This window comes from Canis lupus, chromosome 1, assembly GCF_003254725.2.
Source record: "Canis lupus dingo isolate Sandy chromosome 1, ASM325472v2, whole genome shotgun sequence".
NCBI lineage: Eukaryota > Metazoa > Chordata > Mammalia > Carnivora > Canidae > Canis > Canis lupus.
This window is the reverse complement of record NC_064243.1, coordinates 41112344-41131991: the sequence shown is the minus strand read 5'-3', so window position 1 is coordinate 41131991 and position 19648 is coordinate 41112344. Positions and strand designations below refer to the sequence as shown.

At 37.6% G+C, this 19648-nt stretch overlaps 1 protein-coding gene across 1 annotated transcript in view; it reads right to left on the bottom strand.

Moving 5' to 3' along the window:
- Positions 1-19648, bottom strand: part of PLEKHG1 (pleckstrin homology and RhoGEF domain containing G1) — a 224422-nt gene that overhangs the window by 164724 nt on the left and 40050 nt on the right. Inside the window, exon 2 of the mRNA XM_025422548.3 lies at positions 4059-4115. The gene's annotated coding sequence lies outside the window, so the exon portion shown is untranslated. The remainder of the gene's footprint in view (positions 1-4058; positions 4116-19648) is intronic.

The window sequence follows — 19648 nt, the reverse complement described above, 5'->3', positions numbered from 1 at the left end:
GTGGGCAAAGTCAAATCCATACATCTTTCTGAGGGCTGTAATCTTTGCTATATTTTTGTAGCCACGACATTCAGTTACAACACCTTTAATCTTCAATTAAACATTAAAAAATCATTTTCATGACACGGATTCAGGGGATTTTGCAATGGAAGAAATGGAAGGAAAGCATCTCCATGACTTTTTAAAGATGCTGTACTGCATTAAGTTCCTGTCCTCTAGAACTGTGCCAAGATGCTGGATGGTTATATTATTAGCAGTGTCTAGCTCAAGACAACAAGTTATATATTCACAATGTGAACCATTTATGCTGCAGCCACTCGTAAGCCTTCTATTAGCTGCCTTCCAACAAATCTACCTGCCGCAAGTAAGACACTTACGGGGCCTTGGGAACACAGTGGCAAGGACACGGGCAGGACAGAGAAGGGCTATGCAGACTTGATCCCTCCCTGAGCATGTCTGCATTGTACTGTTCATAAATCCTAGGGGTAATAAGCTCCAATATGTCAATCCCACAAAGCCTTCAGCTCTAAGACTAGACATGTTTGAGGTACCACAGAAACAGCTAGTGTGCCTCTTCCAACTGCTCACATAAGGGCAGTAAGAGTGCTCTGAAGGGGATGGAAGACATGAAAGATGCTCACCCTCCAGGGAAGAGCATTACCACATGCAGGTCCCTAAGGCACCATCACAGCAGTGCTTAATGGCAAATCTGGCAGGGGAGATGGCTAGTCTTTGGTATCTTCACTAAAAAGCACCCCACTATCCTGTAAGCCCACTTGACAGTGTGGGATCTTGGAAATTGGTCACAAAAATAGTAAAGATCAGGGCACTGGACCACTTCAGTGCCTCGTGTGTGCCTTGGAACGTTCAGTTGGCATCTTTCTGCTCTTGGGGCAGCTCTATACTGTGCACTCCTCAGGGCAGCATTGCCCAGCACACTTCCATCAGGGGGCAGGTGAAACACTGGGCAAGAAGGTGTGAAAAATAAAATGCAAAGGCAAGTTTATTTAGAAAAAAGTTATGTATATCTGGGTGTGTATGTGTGCATACATTTTTGGGGTGAATTTAAAATGTAGTCTTGAAGCTGAATCTCTCTCTCTCTCTCTCTCTCTCACACACACACACACACACACACTCCTGTCACGTCAACAGAAAAGCAATGCATTCTAGTTCTCCTAGAGTCAACAAATCATGTGAAATAGACCTACATTCTTTTGATTTTGCAGTAAACCAGGACCATCTAACCAAGTACTATTAATTAAAGTCAGTTGATTCCTTCGGTTTATAATCTTAGACTTATATTTTCAATAGCTGGGGAGAGGGACACCTTTCTCTAGAATTCTCTTACTTTCCTAGCTTAATTTGGTTAAGTGGTGCCCAATGGCATATGCTGGCTTGTTAATCTAGACAGCTCTTACATATAGTTAGCAGGTAACAGTCTGGTAGATTACAATTATATTAATGTGCTAAGTACATTTTTATGTACATGCCCAGACACCTGCTAGTCTGAGGAGCAGAGGGTTAGCAGCTTACTTATACACCCAAAGCAATTTCAGAATACTTCTGTGGTAGAACATGGCTTTTCTATAGGAGGACATTAGCTCATTCATTGTTTGAACAAATATTTGAGCTTCTCTTACATGTCTGGCTTTTTCTAGAGTATATAGCAACGAGCAAAACAGACAAAGATCCTAGCTCTCAGGGAGTTTATCTTTGAGTGAGTACCTATTTTGAAAAAAAAAGTTCTTACTTTTTTTTACTTTAAATCAACAAGGGACTTTCAAAAGATATTCAGGACACAATTTATATAGTTAGTGCAGTTGAAGACTAACAAAAATATTTTCTTCAAAACCAGATCATGGCTTCAGACACAAACAAAACCAGATCAGTCACGGTAATTGAAAATGTACTCAGTAATAGAGATCAACAACTACGGAAGAACTAAAATTCTAGACTCCCACGGCAGCAAGGAGGCAGGGTGAGCCGCTGTTCTCATGAACACACACCCCTTAGGCAAAAATGCTTGTCTGAAATGGACCAAAGAATCCTGAGTCAAGTTTTGCTTTCCCTTCCCTTATTTTTCAGTATCATATTACAAAGCAAACAGAGTATCAATGGATCTCTCGAGGGAAAAATTATTTTAATCTAGAAAAACAGTGCAAATAGTCACAGCTACTCAATTTAACAACATGTCATTTCTTTCTTTGTAGCTAGAATGTTGTCTCTTTCTGATAAGCAGACAAGTCTATGGACTCATTCACAGAGAAGACAATCATTTTAAAAAATAAGTAATTACTTCTCTTCCAAAAAAGAAAGAAAAAAACATTCAAATGACTGAATCTCACATATGTGAGGATGCCTGACTGTGACTCAGACTTTTGTGGGTACTCTGGGCCCTTCCTCCATAAAAAAGACCAAAAAATTGTATTTTACAACTGCATTGTTATAAAGAAAAATATCATCCAGGCTGAGCTTCATTATCATATATTCACTATCATATTCACTTACCCCTGATTTTAAAAGAAATTAAAATTAAAACATTTTCATGGGCCTTTAAAAATATCATGAATCCTAGGCACTGTGCCTTAGGAGTAAGTCAGCTCTGGACCACAAACTCTTGATTTTTTTTTTTTTTTCTTAAGTAGGTTCCACGCCCAGTGTGGAGCCCAACATAGAGCTTGAACTCACAACCCTGAGATCAAGACCTGGGATGAGAGCAAGAGGTAGACAATTAACCTACTGAACTATCCAGGTACATCTCAACTCTTGGTTTTTAAGCTACTCAGTGTTCTATTGTAAGTTAGGCAAAAGAACTACTAGGACTTTGTTGCCAGCAGTGAAGATCCACAGCAAGTAAACTGTTGTTTTTACCAGTTAACAAAACATTGATGAATTCTGAACTCTGACACAGTAAAGTCATCTTTACTCCATTAAAATACCATTTGTCCTTGTAATATCTTTGAGTACTTCAAGAAGAAGAATGCCCTGTATCAAATATTTATGATTCCAATAAAGCATTATTATTTTGCTAGTGAAAGGCAACAAAACTCTAATCCACTGGGGCACTTACGCTTTTAATTTTTTTTGTTTTGTTTTACTAGTGGTTAAAAAAAAGGCCTGGTATAGAATTTAAGGTATAAACTTAGGAGTAAAAAATGATAATGCTATGCTCAGCAGACTGAATTTCTTCACTTATTTTCTACAGTTCTAGTAAGCATCAGATATGTCACTGAGCAACATTAGCTCAACATTCCAGATCTTGACCAATAGCTTATCATGTGGTCAGAGAACGATCAAGTACTTAGAAAAGAAGCAAACTAAAATAACTGTCTTGACCTTAAAAAAAAAAAAAAAAGGCAGCCTAGGTGGCTCAGTGGTTTAGCGCCATCTTTGGCCCAGGGCATGATCCTGGTGACCCAGGATCAAGTCCCATGTCGGGCTCCCTGCATGGAGCCTGCTTCTCCCTCTGCCTGTGTCTCTGCCTCTTTCTCTCTCTCTCTGTGTCTCTCATGAATAAATAAATAAAATCTCAAAAAAAAAAAAAAGGCATGTCCCTTCCTTCCTTTGCCTTTTATCATTCATTGTGGATTTTCAAATATTACCACCACAAATTAGATTGAGACTTTAAATCTTGAAGAAAAACTAAAAGTTAAAAGGATGAGAAGAACTTTTCTAGCTGATAAAAAGCATTTAAAATATTCCCTAAGAGATCAACTCATTACTATGGGAAGAAATGACTCCAAATTGGGTCACACTGTGGCTTATTCTTCCTTACTTCATTTTTATTTTTCATAATATATATATATATAAATGTACATATATAAAAATGTACATATATATATAAATATATATAAATGTACATATATGCAAAGTATGCATTTTTCTTTCCTATTTCATCCTGTAGTTACCATATTTGTTATTCTGGCTTCCAAAATAGTTAAAAGAAAAATTTTTCCTGTGGTGTACATATACAAAAATAGTCAACAAATCTCAATTGTGAACATATTAATCTTTTAACATATTTCATATCCAAGTGACAAAAAAAGAAAAAAGCTCACATTTACAGCTGAAGTCTTTCCAGTGTCTGTGCTCAGACTCCCAATGTCCGTCTTCACCTGTAGTAGAAAGACAAAAATTAACTTGTTTCTTATCACTTTTCTAGAATTGTTTCAGTGGAACATGGATGACATATCAGGGCTAGTTCTAAGTCCAAAAGGACCACTGGCCAAAAAAGGCCAGTGTTTTCTGAGGAAAAATGCCACATCTATGCTACTGGTCTCTATAGTAGGCCTATAACAATAATCATAACAATTTCATTAAAAACAAAATATTATAGGATGCAGTATTAGAAAGTTAGTGATGTTAAATACTTGATTTTTCCTTTCCCTTGACATCCATGTAAAATTCAAAAAAAGATGTGAACTTCCAATAGCACTAAAAATTAAGCTCAGTGACCACGGGGCACCTGGGTGGCTCAGTCGGTTGAGCATTCGACTCTTGATTTCGGGTCAGGTCATGATTTTAGGGTTGTGGGATCGAGCCCTGCGTTGGGGTCCATGTGGAGCCTGCTGAAGATTCTCTATCTCCCTCTCCCTCTGCCCCTCCCTCTGCTCATGCTCTCTTGCTTTCTCTCTTTATCTCTCTCAAAAACAAAAACAAAACAAAAAACTAAGTTTAGTGACCTGCCAGATGCCAAGAAGAAATTCCCCTTCTTGGAAGAGAGATGAAAGCCAGAGAGTAGATGATTCTACTCAGTATCAACCACACTATCTCTATCTATGAAGTACAAGTCATGAACAACTTTCTAAGGTCATGGACACTTTATCTCTGAGTGTCTCTCCATGACTGTATCCCATTATCTTTGCAAAGTAGTTGAGGTGGGGGATGGAAGTCCTTAGGTGGTATTTACAGTGGTAAAATTTGGGGTGGCTTTTTTCTGGTCAATATTTTTAAAGGAAGGAACCGCAGATATTTCCATGTTTGTAGAGTTTTATTTTATTTTTTAAAAGATTTTTATTTATTTATTCATGAGAGACACAGAGAGAGAGGCAGAGAACAGGCAGAGGGAGCAGGCTCCCTGCAGGGAGCCCAATGTGGGACTCGATCCCAGGACCCCTGAGATCATGACTTGAGCCAAAGGCAGATGCTCAACCACTGAGCCACCCAGATATCCCTGTTTGTAGAGTTTTAAAGGAAAAATAAAATGTGCTTAGCAATTTATCAGCTTGATATCTTCATGATAAAACTTTAAAATATTCCAGTTGATGCTCAACCACTGAGCCACCCAGATATCCCTATTTGTAGAGTTTTAAAGGAAAAATAAAATGTGCTTAGCAATTTATCAGCTTGATATCTTCATGATAAAACTTTAAAATATTCCAGTTGATTGATTTTGATGAATCAAAATAAAAAGTTAGGAGTAGCACTGGTAAAGAGTGTTGAAAGCAGGTAAACAAGGAGTAAAGTATGTTAACTATTTTAGGAACAATCCAAATGGAGTGAAAACTTTCAAAGACTTTGAAAAATTATTTTTAAAAAAACTTTACTATAATAATTGGCTTCATCTAAGTCTGAAGCCCTGATCATGTTACAAAAAGTGGAGAAATTAGTAGGGATACATAGTGAAAGTGAGCTAATTTTATTTTGTATATGAGGGATTAAAAGTGCAGTTTTACTTATAGCACTAATAACATTTTTGTTTTTAAGTTGGAGAGAATAAAGAAATGATAAATATATTTAAACTTAGTTAAGTTTGAAAACAGTAATAAATATAATACAGGAAAGGCAAACATAGAAATAAAAGCAGGAATTTGTGATTTAGATATTTAAAAAGCAGTTGCTGGTTCATTAAAGAATGAAATACCTCATTGATAGATTTTAGGCAAATCTGGTCTTAAAATCCAACATGAAAATAGAATTACTAAAGGAATATATCACAGGCATGGAAGAGATTAAGAACTGAGTGTTGTTCAAAAATATCCTTGTGAATAACTTAACATCTCAATAGAAATAGTTTCTCAGATGGCATTTGATTATTAAAACTGAACCAGAAATATCAACTACAGAACTCATAAATAGGGTTTACTGCAAGAATTAAATAATTCCCAAACTACATAAAAAGCTTTGAGGATCAAGAACAGACGAGGCTCCCCAGTTTGTTTGATGAAGCTAGTATACAAGCTTGATAACCAAACATGATAGGACACAAAGAGAGAAGAGGTTTGTTTAACTTAAAGTAGAAAAGTACTAAGTAAAGTGCTTAGAAAACTCAATTTCTAGTATATTAAAATAATGACCAACGATATAAATTGGGTTACTCTAGAAATATTATATAAATGGATCTCTTGTGCTGTCAGTAGGTCACAAGAAATCAACACATATCTATATGTTCAAAGGTGCTAAAATAGCTGAGTTAAACTCAGTGCCTATATATGATCACCTCTCAATAACCTAGAAATAAAGATCATTGATCATAATTTTTTTTAAAGATTTTATTTATTTACTCATGAGAGACACAGAGAGATGCAGAGACACAGGCAGAAGAGAAGCAGGCTCCCTGCAGGGAGCCCAATGCGGGACTCCATCCTGGGATCCTGGGATCACGACCTGAGCCAAAGGCAGATGCTCAACCACTGAGCCACCCAGGTGTCACTAACCACGAGTTTTAGAAAGATCTATGGGACACCTGGGTGGCTCAGCGGTTAAGTGCCTCTTTCAGTTCAGGGCATGATCCTGGAGTCCTGGGATTGAATCCCACTTCAGGCTCCCTGTAGGGAGCCTGCTTCTCCCTCTGTCTATGTCTCTACTTCTCTCTCTCATGAATAAATAAATAAAATCTTAAAAAAAAAAAAAAAGAAAAGAAAAAAAGATCTAAAAACAACAGGGTGCCTGGGTGGCAGTTGGTTCTGCGTCCGACTCCTGGTTTTGGCTCAGGGCATGTATGATCTCAGGGTCATAGAATCGAGCCCCATATAGGGCTTTATGCTCAGTGTGGACTCTGCTTGAGATTCTCTCTCCCACCCCCTTTCCCCCACCCCCACTTGCATACTCACTTTCACTCTCTCTGAAATAAATAAATATTAAAAAAAAACAACAACAGCATATTTATTGAAAAGTCGATAATAAAATATGCTCACAGTGCAATATGAAAGGAAATGAACAGGCCAAATTACCACCAATCACCAGGTGACAAGGTTGAAAATGCAGAAAAGTCAAGAGAAATATCTAAAAAAAAGCCTATCGGGAAGAGTGAAGGTGTCATAAGATTATCTGAAGCACAGTACATAAGAAGCAATGTTTTTTGTCCATTTGCAGCAATGACCAGTCACAAATGAATGAAAATGGAGACAGTCTGAAAATAGATCAGATTCAGAAAAATGATGCTTGCATAAGTAAAGAATCTACATAGAACACATTTAAGGAAATCTTTAGGACAATGGTTTCCTCATGAGAAATGATGAAAAGTACAAATATACTTTTTTAGAAAAGGAAAAAAAGCAGTACTTAGCCAGGAAACATGAGGTCAACCAATGTATTTATAGTTTTAGTCTGGAGATAGTGACCTGCCTGTATGAGAACAGCAGGAGACTTTTTACAATCAGAGATGCTTATTTATAGGTGAGTACTTGAGGGCCTCAGAGGCTATTCTATAAATTCAAGATGGGACTTCTAGAAAAAAACACATTAAGAATATTTGATTATCCGGCCTTAAGTGCAAAATCCACTCAGGGCATTAGAAACAAACAGAATTTGATACTAAAAAAATAAAAAAAAAACCAACCCCAAAAAAACCCTAAAACACATCATTACACTTTTAAAGGTTAAGGAAGGGTTATAAATAGCTATTGATGTTATATTTGTGAAAAGGAAATGCTGACTGCACGTCACTGAATCATGCTAAAACAGGTCACGTTTTATTGCTCTTGGCCACAGAACAATGTTAAACTTACAGAATTCAGGCAAGGTGATGTTTAAAATAAGTTAGATGGGCAAAATACAAGTAATGTGAGTTTGAGAAAAAATATAAATAAAATGTCAGTATTGGTCTTATAAAAAGGAGACAGAAGTCCAGAATGTGTCTCCATGTCCTTTTAGCTATGGTGTCTAAAATAAGTTTACCTTTAATGTTAAAAAGAGTCAGGACACTAAATGCTAAATGCCCTGACAACAACTACATGATTGATTCTAGTTAATCAGAATGAATGTTAAAAATTATACACAAAAGGGACCAACTTTGCTCTTTATATGGAGGGACACAATAAGAGGCTTGTTCACTTTGCAGAACCGTAATACCCAGTGACTAGTAAAAGCAGCTTTTAATGGTCTGAGTAAGCGTGGCTTTAACAAGGCGCAATTTAAAGTCCCGTCTGATAAAACACTTGTATTATGATCATGACTTTGCAAAGACTCGTTGCATAAACATTCCCTTAAAATGTCAACTATGTGAAATACAGGAGCCCCAGAGATCTGTTCACAAGCACAAAATTTCTTATCTTTTTTTCTTGGGTGAAACACATGAACTTCACAAAAGAAACAAAGAAAGGGTGGAAATACACATAAGGGGCTACCAGAAATCACAGGACTTTAGACAAGTGTAGACCATAATGTAGTTAATAGTAACAATGCCAACAAAGGGCAAATGTTCCAAAGTCCCTCCCATAAATATCTGGAGAGTATTCCTTTTTTGTGCCCCCCGCCCCAGAAAGTATTCTTTAAATCAGTAGCACGAACGGTCAAATGGACAAAAACAAAGTATTTCTGAGGAGATAGGCAATTAGATCATGTGAATCTCTGTACTTGGACCAGAGCTCTGCTTCTGCCCCTGACCTACCTGCCTGGAGCGCCACTGCACGTCTGTCCATTCCGATTTGAGAATGCGAGGCAACTTGTGACTCTAAGTCCGGGCCGCATAAAACCCCTTTCCTGCTTCTACCTGCCGCTCTTTGAGCTTCCTCACATCCTTCGTGAACCATAAGCGAGTAGCAACAGCCAGTGTAATTCAAACCTTCTTAAATTGGTTGCTGAAACCAGCTGGGCGGAGTGATATCATCTGCTGGTTTCAGAAGCCCAACATCTATCTACCCTCCTTGTTGCAACCACATCAACACTTTCCTTTCCCCTTCTCCCAGCTCCTGTACTCTGAATGGCATTAATTAGGCTAAACTGTTCATCATGTTTCATCCCCCTGGCTACTGTGATTGATTTATGAATAGGCACATGGCCCAAGGTGACCAACCAGGGCCAATGAGACCTAAACTGGGGTATTTTATTAAAATTACTGGTAAAACAGACTTTTTTTACTGCTCCTATCCACCACAGATGAGAGAGGATTTAGAGGCCAGAGGTACTGCAACCATCCGTGCTTTCCCACATTCAAGGCTAGGTTTGTGAGATTCCTCTATGTTACTTTGCTAACTATGCAGTGCAATTGTTTGCCCTGATAGACAGCATTTCACTGCATTTCACTGGATACTTTGTGGTATATTTATATGCTTTCCTCTTGGGCCTTTAGACTATTTCCATTTTCTCCTCCTTATTACAAGCAAGGTTGTATGTGACCCTTGATTTCATGTTTCTACCTTTTATTTAACTGTTTTGGAACTGTGGGATACTGATCATATACATGGACATTACTCAGTAATACTATTTTTTTTCCAGAGTAATTGTACCAATTTATATCCTACCCACAGTACATGAGTTCACTTTGCTCCATACTATGCCAATACTTTATATATAATATTTTAATTATAGCTTTCTGAGTAGGAAATGGTATTTTTTTTGTGGTTTTTTGTATTTTCCTAATTACTAATGAGGTTAAACATATTTTCATATGTATGTTGACCTTTTGTGTTCTCTTCATTTTGAGAAACTCAGTTCATGAATTTTGCCCAGTTTACTATAGAATTATCTTTTTCTTGTGAATTGGTTGGAGCTTTTTATATGTTCCCCAATATATATAGATCCATATGCTTATTTTGGATTATGGTTTATCATCTGTGTCTCTCTTGACAAACAGAAATTCTTAAATATGATGCTCTAATATATATCTCTATGGAATAGTGATTTTTGTGTCTTATTTTCCTACATTAGGAACATGAAGATATCACATTTTTTTGATATCACATTTTTAACAAAACTTTAAAATTGTGCATTTCACATTTAAGTCCTTGATCCATTTGAAATTACTATGCATGCTGTGAGGCAGGGTTCTATTTTCATTTTTTTCCATAAGGATAACCTATTCTCCTCAGTATCACTTATTAATTTATTCTTTCAACTAATTTCAAGTTCAGCTCTGTCACATATCAGATTTTTTTTTAAATCTGTCTTGACACATAAACGTTCTATTTTTTTTTAAGATTTTATTTATTTATTCATGAGAGACATATATAGAGAGAGGCAGAGACCCGGGCAGAGGGAGAAGCAGGCCCCATGCAGGGAGCCCAACGTGGGACTCGATCCCGGGACCCTAGGGTCATGCCCTGGGCTGAAGGCAGGATGCTAAACCACTGAGCCACCCAGGGATCCCCACATATCAGATTTCTATATAAACAAGGACCTGTTTCAGAACTTCTGTTTTATTGGTCTAATTATTTACCTCTATTGCCAAAATCACAATGTCTAAAAATACTATGACTTTATAACAATATAAATAACATCTCTAAATCCTTCTACCTGTTTTTTCTTCAGGATTCTTTTGGCTATTTCTGGATCTTTCTTCTGTATAAATTTTAGAATCAATCTAAGGCCCACCAAAAACTTCTTGGGTTTTGACTGGGATTGTACTGGACTTATACATGGGAGAATTGACATCTTTTACCTACTCCCCCCTCCCCCAATTTGTTAAGGTCTTTTAAATGTATCTTTCAATAAAGTTAAAGTTATTCCATTTTTTACATACAGGTTTCACAGATCTCTCACTAGACATATTTCTAGGGACCTTATTTTTCTTATTACTGGTGAGGACAACTTTTAATTATATTTGGAAATAGAGAAGTATTATTTATTCTATCTGTCCTTTCATGGAACAGGTTTTGGTTCTGAGATGCCATATGTACACATAGTTTCAGATATAAGCAAGGAAACCCACTAGCAATGGAATTCACAATAGAAACTGGTTGACCAAGGTGGAAAGGGAAGGGGGAGAATTAAAATGATCAAGCATTTCAGAAGAAGAATGTTAAACAATTATATGAATTTTTCATTCAATGCAGGTAATTATTTAAATACCTCAGACTTGGTTTTTATTTATTCATTCAACAAGTATTTAGGATCTATTATGTATAAGCATACATTTCAATTCTCAAAGAGACCTCTAAAGACAGACACTCTATAGCTTTCCCTTCGAGCTCAAGTCAATTTTTATTTCTAATTTGACATGTCTAATTGGTCATTTCTTTCTTTGAAAGAAATACAGTGGGCCTTAACCACTTTAAAAAAAAAAAAACCCAAACCCCAGAATATGGAAGCAGAGACTATGGAAAAGGGGTACAAATCTTTCAATAGCTAGTATTTGTTAGTTTCTTTACTAGTCAATATACCACTCTTACCTACAATTTTATTAAATTATTTAGTGAGCACTAGTATGTGCCAGGTGCGAGGTTATGAAGTGAGTAAAGGACAGTGGTCTACAAGAAAATCTTCTCCTAATACAAAATGGATGTATCCTTGGAAAAACTGTACACATCAAGCAGTTTGAGTTGAATTGTTTTCAGTGGCATTTTAACAGATACATTAGGAAAAATTTGTCAAAATGAAGGTTCTACTCATTCAACTCTGATGTTAGATATCAAGTTTGTATACCTTATCAGGCACTGCATGCTGCATATAAATAAAATTTAGAAGTGAGTTAAACTCTTAAGACAACTTCAGTTTTGTTTTTTTTTTCTTAAAGATTTTATTTATTTATTCATGAGAGAAGCAGAGACATAGAGGGAGAAGCAGGCTCCCTGCAGGGAGCCTGATGTGGGACTTGATCTCAGGACCCCAGGATCATGCCCTGAGCCAAAGGCAGATGCTCAACCACTGAGCCACCCAGGTGTCCCGACAAATGCAGTTTTTAGCTTGCATCAATTCCTGGGATCCACAGGACCATGAACCAATACTGGATAGAAATGATTGAAGCTATACATTATTAAAATATGGTAAGCAGATACTGGATACTTCCCAACTCTGAGGTATATTTCATGGTAAGAAACCAAAAGCAGATAGACAACAAAAAACTGTGCACACCTGATTTTGCTATTTCCTGTTTTGTTTTGTTTTTGAAGAGACTAACAGTTGACATAATTACTTGACAAAGGATTGTTAATTCTAATACTTAATCAGAAATTAGGAGTTCCAGCAGGTGACCCCTTCCTCATGATTCCCCCTGCGCTCCCCCTTTTTTTCATTCTTACAGCAAATTGGGCCTCTTAATAAGGAAAAGCTGGCCAAATAGAACTGGGGATTTCAACATCATTTTCTTTTATTGTTCAATGTTGGAGGTGACACTGGGCAAAAATGTGAAGTAGTGAATGATTCTTGAATGAATGACCTTTATTCAAGTGCCATTAAAAGCACTAGGACTGCAAAGAAAAATACTGAGTCTTTGCCTGAGACAGCAGGCATCGGAGGGATGCCTATCAGTGAACAGAATGGATGGTAGCTATATCACAAGTGCTACTGTACAGCTATTAACACATTCCTAACTCCCTTTCCTATCACCCAAGCAACCCACGCTACTCCTGAAGTGCCTGGAATGCATCCAACAGCAGAGCACCAACCATGTACCAGGCACAGGCACTGACAATTCAACAGTCACTAGGACAAATATGGTCCTTGCCCTCGCAGACCTTCCAGTCAGTGGGATGAGGTGGGGGTGGAGTCACAGATTCGGCTAACAACCAAGCCCAGAGGCAGCTGTAGGTATACAGTGTGCTCTTGAAAGCATAACAATAATACAATTTTAATATTAAAACTTGGGGCTTGGTAACACATTGGTGGAGAAATATTATAGGTAAGGCAAAAGTTTCCAAAGATCTTCAGGTCCAGACATAAATAAGAAGCAGGAAGATGACTGGAAGTTAGTAAGATTTGGTGCATTCTGTACTTAATAACACGGAGGAAGTCACAGAAATGGATGAACTTTTCTAAGCAGAACAATTTTATAAGGAATACTTTCTATAGATTAGAGTGCATGAGCTTCTTTCAATCTAGATCAATAATCATCTGGAGCAATTCAGATGTGTTAGCAAGCGGGGAGAATGAATGATGTTAATTAATGTAGAGAAATTCCCTAAAATGAACAGGATTCAGATGGATGTGGTTTTTAAAGCTGGAATTTCATAAGAAAAATTGATTTTAGTAGGAGGAAATAGAAGATACCATGTTTGTTGTGCTAGTTATTTGATAATCTAGTATTTTGGGAGATAGCTTTAAAAATCTGACTTTGTAGTTGCCTGTTTATTTAATGGTGGAGTATTGAATTTTTTTTAAAAACTGGGCTTCTGTAAAAACACTACTTTTATTCAGGCAACATATGGAAAAAACTGTTACATCATTTCAGAATGTTATATTTAGAAAGGTAATTTCCTTTCACTGAAGGCCTTTTTTTTTTTTTAAACCTTTCCACATCAGTCAAGAAAAACAGCCTTTGACTTCAGTTTTTAAAAAATGAACTACCAAATATATCACCGAGTTTTTATTTAACATCCATCTTGAGGATATTTCAATGAGCTTTCAGGTTCAGGGAGGAAAAAAAAAGGAAACATGCATGTGGAGGGCAGACTTCCAATAAAACATTTTACAGTTCCTACCGAACAGTGATTTATTCATCTTCTTGCTCCTTGCCATTACAGCAACTAGGACTTCCTGGAAATCTTTGGTTTTGCAAATGTGGTCTCTTTTTCCTCCTAAAAGAGGGAAATGCTAAAATTGACTTATGTAGCCCATGAGGAAAATAGATGGGTGTTAATTGACGTATGCATAGAAACCCTGTCATTTTAAATCTGTACTTGAGAAAACGATTTGTCTTTTTATTAAATATGTCATTAGCATACGTAGTATGTGCTTAGACAGTTATTTTGCTGATTTAAAGATTCAAACTTGACATGAATGCCATTTCAAAAATATTTCAGGGAGTCTACACTTAACACCACGAGCAGATAAATGTTTCTTCAGCTTCGGCTTAGATGCATTTTTTAGCCAGATACATGAGTATATACAAGTTACAAAAGCCTGTAATAGCATGGGCCTTTGGTCATGTGATATTAAACCCAGAACAAAGGGCAGGACTCTAGTGCACAGATATACTAGATAGGACACACTGCCACAATTTTCACTATGACACTGAAATATGGTAGCTATGAAAACACTGAAATGTAGTGTCTACTCCCATAAAGTTAGTTAGAATTGCACTTTCCTGGGCACCTGGGGGGCTCAGTTGGTTAAGCCTCTGCCTTTGGCTCAGGTCATGATCCCAGAGTCCCAGGATAGAGCCTCTAATCTCAAGGGGCTCCCTGCTCAGGGGGGAGTCTGCTACTTCCCTCTGCCCCTCACCCTGCTCATGTTCTCTCTTTCAAGTAAGTTAATAAATAAAAATCTAAAAAAAAAAAAAAAGAATTGCACTCTCTAATATAAATGTTCAGCACCTACAGATACATGTTTAACATCTATTTGCCCCATGGGACCATGTAAGACCCCATTTCCTTTGTGTGCAACAGCATGCCCAATGTCTACCATAGGGTAGTTGCTCACAAGTAATTATTAAATGAATGATTGAGTAAAATATGCTTATTGAGTCGGTATGGTAAGCAGGGTTTCAAGAATCCAGTGGATAAATGTTGACAAACATTTTTTACAGAAGAAGGGGCTGAAAATATAGGAATGGGGAAATCATCAAAAGTTCCCTGAAAAAAACAGGAGGAACTGGGACCTAGGGGCTGGAACCCAGTGATAAATAAGGCTGGAATACTTCAGCTGTTATCACAAAGGACAGGCATATGAAAGTTACTAGGTTTGATGGCAGGCCATGGCCAGCATGTTCTTAGGTGATTTCTAATTTTTCTCTGGGAAGTAAAAGACCAGATCATCTTCTGAATGTGATAAGCAAAAATGTGTATTTGGGAAGTAGGGAAGCCAAGATTCAGAGCACTTGGAAGAATGGGGCATGAGCTAAGTCTGTCAGTATCATACTTTGTGTCATCAACCGCCAGGTGATCGAACCGTAGGTAAGATTCTGGCCTGGGCATGTGTGTAGCAGAGAGCAGGTAGGAAGGGTAAGGAGCATCACAGGAAAAGCCTTGGCTTTGGCATCAGAAGACCTGCATCCATGCCCAAGCTCTGCTAGCAATGAGTTGTTGGACTTGGAGGAATCACTTTGTTTCTTTACCTACTAGGTTTCTGCCATTTGTAAAAATGATAGGGTGGCATAAAGATCTCCAAGGTCCCTTCTAGCTCCAAAAGGGCTAAGTCTTTATAAAATAACCAGCAAATGGTCTAATGGCTACATAATTAACACAGAATAAAAATTCAGAATTTTAACTGTCTTGGTGCATGGCTTTATTACTGTTTGGCCTAGATTACACCACCACCTCCCCTCTGGTCTGCCCCTAATCCCACTTCCATCCTGTCATCTCTACAACTAATATGATCATGTGACTTTCGGTTTCTCTGCTTCAATCCTTCCAAAGGTCCCCCCACTGCTGTCTGGGTGAATCCAGACTACTCAGTCCAGCCCAGGAAACCCTGTGTCATCAGTTCTGGCCTCACTCATGGCTTCCCTGAAACACAAATTGCAAAATGGTTTTTCAAGAGGAAAAGGAAAGAAAAGAAAAGAAAGGAAAAGAAGGAAGGAAGAAAGAAAAAGCATTTTCTCTATTAAAGCAAAAATTTTAAAAAGGGTTCTTTATCCCTTAAACATTCCTATTTACTACTCTAGGGATATAGGTATTGTCATTTGCTATTTTAAGATAGATAGTCCAATTTAGAAACATCAGACTCGGAGATGTGGGCCAATCACTTCTCTGTAGCAACAGTAAGAATTTGTGGCTTAGTTAAAATATACTAAAGTAAATGCCTTTCACTTTTCAAGGTGAGTACAATATAAGTTAAAGCCTTCCTAAAAGAAATGGGCTTTCCAGAGGAAGTGAAGAAAGAATATAAATAACATTACCCTGTTCATTAAAAGAATGGTATTCAATGATGTTTACACAAGTGGCTCTCACTCTTTAAACTTAAATCTAAATATATTTTAAAAGCTGTATGTAAAGTAGTAATTTACTGAAGTCAAACCACAGAGAAATTTCAGGAATGCACCCAGGTTGTATTATTCTATTCTCAGCTATATAAAGAGAATCTTAATAGTTTCTATTTTGGTCATCTATTGACTAATTGTTACTTAAAAGAATTTTACAACACAAAATAATTTGAAAAACTGTTGCAATCCAGTGAAGTTTCTATGTGAGAGGTGGAAATGTAAGCCCCTAACCACAGATTTGCTATTTTTACACAAAAGGTACCTGGCAGGGGTAGCTCTATCTGGTCATTAGAACTCCCCCATCCTCTCCCTCCCATGCCTGGGCAGTTTCTGGCCCTCTTGACACCCTTATTTGCCTTCATTTTAGGAATTATACAGTAGAGGGGTGACCTTCAGCAAGAGTGAGAGAGAGAGAATGACAAGAAAGGTTCAAGCAGGGCCAAGGAGTGTTAAGAGAAAGGGAAGCTGCTATGGCTGACAGGGCCTCAGAACCTTTTAAGTAAATGGGGTGGAGGGAGAGCGATCAGAGGAAGTTCTAGGGAAGAGTCTGGAAATGGAAGGAAAGACATTTATAAGCAAAAGGAGAACATAGGAAGGTAGGAAAGCTTAAATGTTCCAAAAAACCAAGATCGGTAACTTAGCCAGAGCTAGGATTTGGGTAGAAAACAGTAATATATTCTATCTAAAAATTAACAAATTAAAGAAGTGTTCGATGCTGGAAAAGAAAAATTCTAAGCAATCCAAGAGGATCATCTGTTAAATTCACCATTGTAAAGAGCAATACTTTCGCAAGGGCTGTATAATACTCAGTCATATTCCTTTCATGGAAAAAAAGAAAAAGAATGGGAATGCTCTTAGATTTTTTTTTAAAGATTTTATTTATTCATGAGAGGAACACACAGAGAGAGAGAGAGAGAGAGAGGGAGAGAGAGGCAGAGACACAGGCAGAGGGAGAAGCAGGCTCCACACAGGGAGCCTGATGTGGGACTCGATCCTGAGACTCCAGGATCAGGCCCTGGGCTGAAGACAGGCGCTAAACCACTGAGCCACCCAGAGATCCCTCTTCTCAGATCATTAAATAAATAAGTGCCAAAACAGAAAACCAATGAACTAAATGATAGAATTTATATGGCTAAAGACTCATTCAGTAGGCTGCAAAATTTAAATCTTCAGAACATATAGAAAAAACAAAGAGAAGGAAAATATGAAAGACATGAAGAATTGATTCCAAGAGGTCCTAAACCCATCTATTGGAGTTCTCTGTGAAGACTGCTTAAATGTTAATGGGGAGAAAATATCCTGAGCCTGAGCAGACTTCAGGTCACAAAGATCAACAAAAAAAGATTCATGGTAAAAGATCATTGGTGAAATATCAGAGCTAAGGATAAAGTGAAAATTCCCAAAAGCCTCAAAGAGGTAAACAGAGAGATATACAATCAACCAAGTTATAAGAATCAGTCCAGCACCAGACTTATCGGCTACACTAGATTGTAGGTATCCAAGGGGCAATGTCTTCGAAGTAGAAGAACTATCATTTTGAATCTAGACTGAAATTATCAATCAAGTGTGAAAGCAAAATCAGACATTTTCAAACATGCAGTAACAGAGCTTATCATCCATGCATATTGTATACAAAAAGCTACTCCAAGGAATAGTCTACAAAATAAAGATGGGAATCGAAGGAACAGGACGACATGGCATGAAAAAAATAATAGGAGCCGAATATAATCCCAAAGTAGAGGAGTGTATAAATGAAGCTGTTGGAAAAATCTCTTTCAAGCAGCAAAATTCAGTGAGCCAGATGGAATTTCATTCTCTATAGATCTGACTATATTACTTGACTACACAGTGAATATTTGAATATTGGCTTTCAAGTGTTAGAAATCATCCATAGACAAAATAAACATTCATAGTTAGGTTGTAAACAATAAGTACAACAGAAGTATTAAACCATGATACCATAAAAACAATTACAGTCTGACACGCTAGGAGGTTATAGTTAGGGGCTGACCCTTCTGACACCGAGGGGGTTCCCGGGCATGGGACTTCCAGTGTCCAAACTGGGAAAGTCCTGGGTAAACCAGGACTAGTTTGTCACCTTAGTCAGGGTGGAGAAGAGGTGAGTGAAAGACGCTAACATCCCCATTTTGCAGAGCCAAGGCTCAGCAGAGGCTCTAGAAAAGAAATAAGTTGGTGACAACCAGCATCAATATAGCAACTGTTAGCAGTGGCTGAACTTGCAAATGAGGTTTTTATGTTTGATTTCAACCCCTTGCAAATGATTTAGATTTTTAAAACAAGACATCCATTTAGAGTTGAATAGGCCAAGACTTATTCATGAGGCATCTAACAAAGAGAATGTTTTAAAGTGAGCAATACCTAAGGCCGCAGACATGGGGAGCTAACTAAAAAATGATCAAGCAAGAGATTTTTATTCAAACTGTGATTTGAAAGCAAGAGTATAAACAAAACTGAGGACAGGAAGATCTCCCTTGTTCAGAAGCAGTGCCTGTATTCTTTGTGAAGTATGGATGGTCACAAGAAAGGACGGGGGAAGAAGTCTTTAGTGAATCAGAAAAAGAGGACCAAGTGAGTCCAGTTAATCACATAACAGGCCAGTAGAAATCACACGATCACAGCTGCTGCTAGGCAAACCTGAGTGGTTGGGCCCCTCCACCTAGAAGCTGCTCAAAAGACATTCTCTATGACTACTTAAGGATGTTATATATCACATTAAGAAAAAAAAGCCTGAATGACATACCATGATCTGGTTGTTTTATGCCAAACTGTTACTCACACAAAAAATTCAAGGGCACCTGGGTGGCTTGGTCGGTTAAGGGTTTGCCTTCAGCTCAGATCATGATCTCCGGATCCTGGATGGAGTAGGCTCTGGGGCTCAGTGGGGAGTCTGTTTCTCCCTCTCCCTCTGCCTCTCTTCACCTCCTTGCGCTCTCTCCCTCTCAAATAAACAAATAAAATCTTTAAAAATAATTCAAAATAGGGCTTCTTTTCATGAGCATTAACACTTTGAAGTCTGTCTAATGACTCTGAAGAGGGATTTGTATCTATAGATTTTTTTTGTCTTTAAAGAGAACCCAAATCTTAGGTATGCTGAAGCCAATTATTTACACAGGAAGCTATTGACTTATCTACAAAGGATAACACAACCCTGAAAGACAATGATTGTTTCATTCCCTTCAACTTAAGAATGCCCTCTGTTAACACCTCAAAGACACATTATTTTAAATTTAAAATGGAAAAAGCCCATAGTCTTGCCTTCTATAAGTCACAAACTACCAAGCACATAATCAAAATCCATTATGAGCGTCATCCAGTACACAGAACTAGGGCCCAGGATGCATTTAACACCTTACTGGGTATCTTGCCAAATCACCTCACATTTATCAAGTT